Here is a 9,553-nt window from a genome sequence, read left to right as displayed (position 1 = left end):
TGTGGCTAAAGTGTGTAATTTTTTATCAAGTTGATCATGTTTTTTAATGGTATCCTGAACCATTTCTTTAACCTCCTTAATTTCTTTGCGTAAAAAAGCATTTTCTTCCCTTATAAAGTCCTTGAAATCCTGATAATTTATTGTAGCACCCGATGAGGCTTTTTGTTCCGTTGCCATAATTAATAATTCTTACAGCCGCCTCTAGCTGTCACCATTCAATTAACTTTCGTTTTCCTTAGGTATTCAGCTGTAAATTAATACTTGCAAATGTTTCTTTATAAGTTGCTCGAAATTAAAACTTTGACATTTAAGTAGTTCAGGTTATGTAAACTGGCTTAAAGATTGTTAATAGTTAGGGTTGTTTCAGCCATTCCGCCTTTACTGCCCCGGCTATCAGCAGGTAATTAGCTTTCGTTTTCTGTAGGTTTTCAGCTATAAATCAACGCCATTTTGAATCCTTTGTTCTAAGCCCACACCTCTCGAACTCAGCAGTAGCGTTCTTTTTAAAGAGATTTTTTTTTCCTTCCCCCAATTAAAACTTAAAATACTTGCAAAAGTCTTGCTTTCTTCTTGGGATGTTAAGATGTTAAGATGTTAAGGCTGTTCCCGGTGACTGGTTCTGCTAATTAGCAGAGGTTATCAAAAAGGCAGGAGAATACAACAACTGCGAAGGGGGGCAAACCTCGTCGGACTCCGGACTCCGGAGGGTACACGAGGGCTCAACCCAGCAGCTGAATCTCTCCCTCATAAATTCCAAGAATTTACGAGTGTCCGAGGTGTTAAAGATCATAAAAAAACACCTCTAACTGTCTCTTGATCTGACAGGCTCAAAAAAAAGCCTGCCATCGGCACCAGGAACAACCGGAAGTCTGATTCCTCTTATATGTTGAACATGCATTTAAGAAGTTTAAGTAAGCATTAAATGTATTGAAACATTGGCCTTACAATGTCAACCCTGGGAGACAAAGTGATGGGCTATATATTGTAGTATAATTCTATTATTGATTGAGATTGGACCAATAGAACCAAAAAACAAAATGAGGCAAAGTTTCATTATGCAGAAGTTAGTTTAATTAAATAATAGTCAGAAGTATGATGAGCTGCCTCCACCAATTGTACAAAATAACGTTCAAATGAATGAATGTAAGTAGACAGTTCTCTAAACAAGATAAAAATATTTTTCTTCCAATAAACATAATTGTTTTCAAAAGTTTGACTAGATGACTATTTCCTAATCTCATATTTACAAAAGTTTTGTTAATCATAACACAATTTGCACATACCCCTGTTTTCCATTTTTATGGAATTTTTGTTTATAGGTAGTCCTCGGCTTATAACCACAATTGAACCCAAATTACTTTACTAAGTGAGACATTTGTTAAGAGAGTTTTGCCCCATTTTATGGCCTTTCTTGTCACAGTTGTTAAGTAAATCACTGCAGTAGTTAAATTAATAACATGGTTGTTAAGTGAATCTGAGTTCCGCGTTGACTTTGCTTGTCAGAAGGTCGCAAAAGACACCGCAACCATTTATTTATTTATTTTATTTATTTATTACTTGAACTTATTAGTCGCCCCCTCTCCCCACAGGAACTCGGGGCGACGTACAAAAGTATTATATAGCGTACAGAGGAGGTAAGAATAAATAAATAAGTTACAATACCTAAAAAAGTTAAAACCCCAGTGAAATTAACCCTTAAAAACTAAAATTACCAATTAAAAATGCCCTGGGCTGGAGAGATTGTAGTATTATGCCAGGTCAGCTAGTCGAAACAGGTAGGTTTTCAGCTTCATACGGAAGGAGCGAAGGTCGGTTGTTGTCCTGATGTCTGGGGGGAGGTCATTCCAAAGGGTGGGGCCCACTACAGAGAAGGCCCTACTCCTGGGCGTCGCCCTCTGGCACTCTGGAGGACGGCACCTGGAGTAGTCCCTCTCTGTGTGAGCGGACGGGTCGCAGGGATGTATGGGGCAGGACGCGATCCCGCAGGTAACTAGGCCCTGTGCCATGGAGCGCTTTGAAGGTGGTAACCAGCACCTTGAAGCGCACCCGTTAGGCCACAGGAAGCCAGTGCAGCTCGCGCAGGATGGGTGTTATATGGGAGAACCTCGATCTCCCCATAATTACCCGCGCGGCTGCATTCTGGACCAACTGCAGTCTCCGGGTGCACCTCAAGGGGAGCCCCATGTAGAGAGCGTTACAGTAGTCCAGGCGAGACGTCACCAGCGCGTGAGTGACTGTGCGCAAGGCCTCCTGGTCCAAAAGGGGCCGCAATTGGCGCACCAGGCGAACCTGGTGGAACACCCCCCTCGCCACGGCTGCCACGTGATCTTCCATAGACAGCCGGGCATCAAGGAGGACGCCCAAATTGCGTGCCTCTTCCACCGGGGCTAATTGATCGTCCCCGATGGCCAGCGATGGCATATGCTGGTTGAACCGGGAAGCCGGAAGCCACAGCCACTCTGTCTTGGAGGGGTTGAGCCTGAGCCTGTTGTCATCCATCCAGACCCGTACTGCTTCCAGACACCGGGACATCACTTCAACAGCCTCGTTGGGGTGGTTTGGGGTGGAAATGTACAGCTGAGTGTCATCAGCGTACAGATGGTATCCCACCCCAAAACCATGGATGATCTCGCCCAGCGGCTTCATATATATGTTGAACAGGAGAGGTGAGAAGATCGACCCCTGTGGGACCCCACAGATAAGGGGCCTCGCGGTCGACCTCTCCTCTCCTGCCAACACACATTGCGTCCGGCCAGAGAGGTAGGAGCGGAACCATCGTAATACGGTGCCCCCGACCCCCAACCCCTCCAGACGGCGCAATAGGATACCATGGTCGATGGTATCGAAGGCCGCCGAGAGGTCTAATAGGACAAGGATGGAGGAACAACCCCCATCCTTTGCCCTCCAGAGATCATCCACCAACTCGACCAAGGCTGTCTCCGTGCTGTGACCGGGTCGGAAGCCGGACTGGCGCGGGTCTAGATAATCAGCTTCCTCCAGGTGGCTCGGAAACTGCTGAGCCACCACACTCTCAACAACCTTCGCTAAGAAAGGAAGGTTGGAGACAGGACGGTAATTTGCTAGCTCCGTTGGGTCCTGAGAAGGCTTCTTGAGCAGGGGCCTCACCACCGCCTCTTTCAAGGCGGTTGGTAAAAGGCCCTCACCCAGCAAAGCGTTCACCAGCCCCAGTAGCCAGCCTCGTGAGCTCTCCCAGGAGGCCAGTACCAACCAGGAGGGACACGGGTCCAATAAACATGTGGTGGCTCACAGTCGCCCGCGCAACCTGTCCAAATCTTCGGTGACAACAGGGTCAAACTCCTCCCAGCATGGTCTCTCAAGACTAGCCTCGGACGTCCCCACTGGAGCACTGAGGTGGGTCCATCCCCTTCGGATCCGATCGATTTTATCCTGCAGGAACTCTCCAAATTCCTCTGCCCGGCCCAGCAATGGGGGGTCCCGCTGCCCCTGTGACAAAAGGGAGCGGGTCACCCGAAACAGGGCGGCAGGGCGGTTCTCTGCGGACGCTATAAGGGTGGCACAATACTGACGTTTGGCCACTCTTATTGCCACAAGGTAAGTCCTTACATAGGCTCTTACCTGTGCTCGGTCGGATTCGGAGCGGGAGGACCTCCACTTGCTCTCTAGGCATCTCCTAAGGCGTTTCATCGCCCTTAGCTCCCCGTTAAACCAGGGGGGCCGGGTCGATCGTGGCCGTCGGAGAGGCCGCAAAGGCGCCACCCGCTCCAAGGCACCGGCGGCCGCATTATTCCACGCGGCTACCAGGTCCTCTGCCCGGGGGCGGGGCAGGTCTGCAGGAGGTGGCCCAAGCTCCGCCTGGAACCTATCTGGTTCCATCAGACGCCTGGGGCGGAACCATCTGGGATAGTCTGGTTCCGCCTCCCCGCGGTGGGGAGCAGCGCCAGGGAAGTCCAGCTGGAGAAGTGAGTGATCTGACCATGACAGGGGCGTGATGACTAAATTCCCTCTTCCCAGATCACTCGTCCACTGGTCGGAGACAAACACAAGATCCAGTATGTGGCCTCCCTCGTGCGTGGAGTCCTGAACTACTTGAGTCAGATCCATGGCTGTCATGGAAGCCATGAATTCCCGGGCTGCCCCGGATGCCTCTCCCGTCGATGGCAGGTTGAAATCCCCCATCACTAATAGCTTGGGGGTTTCAACCGCCATCTCCGCGATCCGCTCGAGGAGCCCGGGCAGGGCTGTTGATGTATGGCGGGGAGCCAGGTATACTATCAACAGGCCCAGCTGACTCCCTGGGCCCCATTTCACGCCCAGAGACTCACAACCAGATATCTGCGACACAGTGAATTCTCTCGGTGCCAAATCTTCCCGGATGATTATCGCTACCCCACCACCCCTACCTTGGGCCCGTGGCTGGTGGAATACACGGTAACCTGGAGGGCACATTTCCCTGAGGGGCAACCCCCCCTCCGGGCCCAGCCAGGTTTCCGTTATTCCTGCGAGGTCCGGCTCCCCCTCTGTGATCAAGTCACTGATGAGGGGGGCCTTATTAATCACGGACCTCGCATTACATAACATCAGCCTAAGGCCCAGGCTCTGCCGATCCTGTCCACGTAGCCTGCGGGGGTTGGTACAAGCGACCGGGCGTATCCAGCGGCCCCGGTCTCCCATCATAAATATGAGACGCCAAGCATCTGAATTTTGATCAAATGACTAAGGCATTTAAATGTTGACTTTGTGTACCATATTGTAGGAAGAACACAGAAATATCTGGGAGACTTTCTATTTTCACCAACAGATGGGGCAAAATCTTTTGTTGTGTGAGGTCTATTGCTTATTTTTGAAAAAAACAGCTCTTCTACTTCTATGTAACTCTACTAAATTTCTCCAGCATATGTATGTATTCATGTGGATTATAAATTCTATATTGCTTACTTAGGAACAAGGTTACTCAATGTAGTCTACTTTTGCAAACTTTTAAGTTTTCATAAGCAGTATCTGTAATATTCTGAGAAATAATTGATACCAACTAATAACCAGTACACCACTGATTTCAATTCACTATGTAATTCTTATTTGTCTAAGCAAAAAAAACCACCACACACACAAAGAGGCATTATTTACACATTGTCATTAATATGCAGTATATGACACTTTAGTAAATAAAAATAACAGATCACTCTTCTGTAGTTGTGGAATACTGCAAGAGAACAACTGACAGGCACAGGTTATGACCTTTTTTTCAGTTATCACCATTGCAGGGTCCCCACGGTCACATTATCAAAATTCAGATGTTTGGCAAATGCTTCATATTTATGACGGTTGCAATATTCCAGGGTCATGTGATCACCTTTTGCGATCTTCTGAAAAGCAGTCAGTGGGGTACCTAGATTCACTTAACAACCATGTTAATAATTCAACTGTGACAAGAAAAGTCATAACATGGGGCAAAACTCACTTAACAATTGTCTCACTTAACAACAAAATTCTGGGCTCAATTGTTGTAAATCGAGGATTGTCTGCATATGACAATTCTCAAGACGCATAGGGCTTTATTTCATTGGGAGTGATAAGTTGAATGACTAAAATACAGACTTTATGTAATATGATTTGCTTTGTACACAGAAGTTATTAAATGCCTGTTAATATCTATGATTATCTCTTGCATAGTTTAATTTTTAAAGAAATAGTTACATTCATGAAAGAAAAAAATACTTTTCGTTATCTCAGAAAAAAATAGTCAGCGTTCCTTGTTCTTCAGCGGTCCTTGTTCTTTCTCCACTTCCACCAGAGGTGGGTTACCAATTTCTTTACTACTGGTTCGGGCGCACATGTAACACTTCTGCACATGCACAGAAGTTCCGGGTGAGTGGGTGGAGCTTCCCCTTGCCACTACTACCAGTTCAGCCAATTTGGGCCAAACCAGCAGCAACCCACCTCTGAGTTGCACCCACTGGCTTAATATTATCTTATGTTTCTTTGTTCTTTGCTAAAATTCATGAAAGGTTCTCAGAATCCCTACTCTGGTTAATTGGGATTTCATTCCTATTGAAATATGCTTAATGGGAGGCCAAACCCATGTAAATAGAGAGATTCCCCATATGGCTAATGTCAGAGGATAAATTAGATTGTTTCCAGGACAAAGGATCAACCAGGAAAAGATAGCCTCTGTTAGTTGTGAGCACACAACAATGTGTGGGATGATTTACTATGTTATCAAAGATGCTTTTGGCGTGGGGGATTCTTTTCCTTAGCAAGGCCCATCAGACACATCTATAACTGTTTTGCAGAGGAATGATGAATCTTTTCATTAGCTAGTGCTGTTAATTTGTTTTGTTTATTATTGTGCAAAAGTACAATATTTTGCCATTGTAAATGGGACTCAATGTACTGTGTTATTAATCTGATTGAAGAGTAATCCTTATTGTAATTATACAGGCACAATATAATCCAAAATCATAAAATAACCAAAGCTAAAGTTAGGATAGAATTTTTTAGCAAAGGCTGTTTTCTCAATCATCTCCTATCAAAATAGTTCATTGGAACTCATAGTTTATTGCAACTCATAAAATTGGCCAGAGTTTATGGCTGGCAGATGCTTATAGAGCAGAAGGTTTGCATTTAAAAAAATCTGTGTAAAGTTCCTTCATCGTTTTCTACTTATCTGGCTTCCGGGTAGCTTTAGAGATAGCCCTTCATTTATAACTACAATTGAGACTAGGATTTACAAAGCTTTATAAAGATAGTGTAGCTTTAAGTAAAGAGCACTGCCTTTAGAAAGAAGGAATAGAAGTAGGGAAATAGGAAATGTTTGTTGGAGAAATTGACTTCGAAAAGAAGTCAGGAAGACACAAAAGATCAGTGCAAGGACCTGGGAGAGAAAGAGGTGGATGAATGATATGCTTGCTGGGGCAGGCTGAGGGTTCCTGGGGCAGGCTGAGGGTTCCTGGGGCATGGCAAGCAGGCTTAGAGCCACACGATTCAGAGACTGTGAAGCAGGGTGCAGGGCAGCCAAAAGAGCATAAATCAGGGTGGGAGAGTTGAAGCACCCCTGTAGTTGTAAATGCAGGCGAGATGCCAAGTGCCAAATTTTGATCACATGATCACAAAGATGCTTCATCAACCATAACTATGTCCATTTTTTCAGTGTCATTATAACATTGAACTGTCACTGAACAAATGGTTGTAAGCCAAGGACTATCTGTATTTTGTTAGTTCAATTACATTTTTCTTAAGGAAAATGGAGAAATAGTTCAAATTTTAAAACTGCAGAGTTGTTCATTTGTTTAATAAAAATATTTCATGTAAAGTTTAATGAAAAAGCTGCATACTATATTTGTTTCATGAGGATATTTCTCTCTTCAGGGCTTTTATATTACATTTCTTTTTCTCATGAATATCCAAAGCTGCTGAAAGGAAAATTTACCTCCTATTGACTGAAATGGGGATGTTCCGGCCACTGATTATTGAATTGCGAAAATATTTAAATATGAATCGGTGAGTATTATTTCTTGTCTTAAATTATGTTTCGGTCTGGCCTATTCTTTTTTCTCCTTGAAAAAGCATATGCCACATTTCAACCTGAACAAGACAGAACTCATGTCTTATCACTAAGTACAGAGAAAGTACTTTCAGCAATACTCACGAAAGTAATAAATCATTACTGTATGAGAAGCTTCTTTTGTTGCAATTACTTGCATTTCATTCCCATTATTATTGATATACTGCATAAATTGTTACATGCTGCTCATTAATATGTCCCATGTTTTTTGTTATGTTACTGACAATTCATGTACCATATTTTGTAGGTTCTACCTACTGCAAAACAGAAATAAAATCCTGTTAAAATGTCAAGCTTGGTTTGCAATTCTAGCCCTTTTCCTCCTACCTTTTAAAATACTTGTGTTAATCTTTTCTAAATCTTGTAAGTTAGAGACACTTGTTCCATATTTTTATAACAATTCTTTCAGGCCTGATAATAATTGATTCCCATGTTGCCAATTTCAGTTCTTGTAGTAGACCTTTAAATGTTTTTCCATTAATAGTATAATGGAGACCAACTTATTGTTTAACAAAAAGTTTGAGAAAGAAATTAGGCATCTTAAAAGGCTATTATAAATAAACATAGATTCAAAATAGATATTGTGCATTTATAGTGTACTAATTCTATATTCTCCAAGCTTCAACTGTTTCTGATAAACATTTTTCTTGCATATGTTATTATTACTCAACAGCTTATTTATAAATGCAGTTCCTCTTGAAAGTGTTCAGAATTATAGATAAATATTTAAATACAGTTTAGTGTTTTACTATAATTTATTACTTTGGCACAGCTGTCTATATTTGCTTCCATCCTAAAAATACACATTATCTTTCTTTTGAATCTTGTAATGCCATTCTTCAATGTAACTAGAGTATTTTAGAATAATCTGCACATTTTACTTCTACTTTCTATCATAACAAGAGTAGAAGCAGTCTGCTAAAAACTTCCTCAACAATTTGTACTTAAAAAGCATTTTGTGTAAAATGACATCAATAATTAAAATATTTTAATGAAATAATTTTACCAATAGAACATCACCTTATTTACTTAGAATTTTTTATCTCCAGACATTATTTGCTTAATTTCTGGTATTAATTTTTGGTTTGTATTTACCTGCTTGAATTAAAGTGCCCTTGATCGTTGGGCCACCTATTTAGATTTCTGTGCCAAGGTTTTTAGTGAGACAATTCCTAGCAGTTTGATTGTAGATGTAAGTGTCATGAAATCACCTTATAATACTGATAATATCTTAAATCTTGAAAGAGAGAAAAAATATACAGTAGACCAAAATCCCAGTTTTTGTACAAAACATGAAAATGCTTTTTTAATGCCCAGCAAAGAATCCTGAGTTTCTGAACATTGTTTTTTTTTTTACAAAATCAAATTGTTAAGTTAAATATTTAAGGGTATCTTTCTGCAAACTTGCACACAGTTAACAACACTTGTTGTTGACTTAGCTATTCTTCTCTCATAATATGCATTCAATTTATATCACCAACACTAACTGGAGAAAGGAGGAAAATACCGCAAAACAGTATCTCACACTCCCAACCCCTGAAGCTGGTCCAGAAGGATACTATGGCAATACTATGGAAAGCTGCTGAGAAATTTAGAAAGACAAGGATGGGTGTACACCTCATCTCAAGCATTTCAAAGATCAACTTCAAATATGACTAGTACTGTCCCACTATTATACCTTATCTTGATCCAGATAATCCACTTTTTTCAAGGCCCTCTGAAACTGTGTATCTACTACTTTCTCAAAAGTTCCCTAAAAAGGAAAGGTTGGACACTGGATGAAAATTATCTAGTAATGTATCATCTATCTTTTTTCTAATTCCTTGCTCAGTGTTGAACAGTTTGCTTAGTATTCCATTAATTCCCATGGATGTTTCAGTTTCATTGAATATCACTTTTTTTGCATTTAGCAAGAATGCATTCATCTCCATATTATTACAAAGCATTCTGTAATTCAAGCCTATTCATATTATAATATGTTTTCGTTAAAACGACAAATGTAAAAAAAAA

The 9,553-nt window shown here is 42.0% G+C and overlaps 1 protein-coding gene across 7 annotated transcripts in view; it reads left to right on the top strand.

The window, feature by feature from the left end:
- Positions 1-9,553, top strand: part of USP49 (ubiquitin specific peptidase 49) — a 38,513-nt gene that overhangs the window by 15,934 nt on the left and 13,026 nt on the right. For all 7 annotated transcript variants that reach the window (XM_081947088.1, XM_081947091.1, XM_081947090.1 and 4 more), the window contains one exon: positions 7,348-7,479. The gene's annotated coding sequence lies outside the window, so the exon portion shown is untranslated. The remainder of the gene's footprint in view (positions 1-7,347; positions 7,480-9,553) is intronic.

This window comes from Natrix helvetica (assembly GCF_964273705.1).
Source record: "Natrix helvetica genome assembly, chromosome: 3".
Lineage (NCBI taxonomy): Eukaryota > Metazoa > Chordata > Lepidosauria > Squamata > Natricidae > Natrix > Natrix helvetica.
Note: the sequence above shows the minus strand (reverse complement) of the source record. Positions and strands in the feature narration are given on the sequence as shown.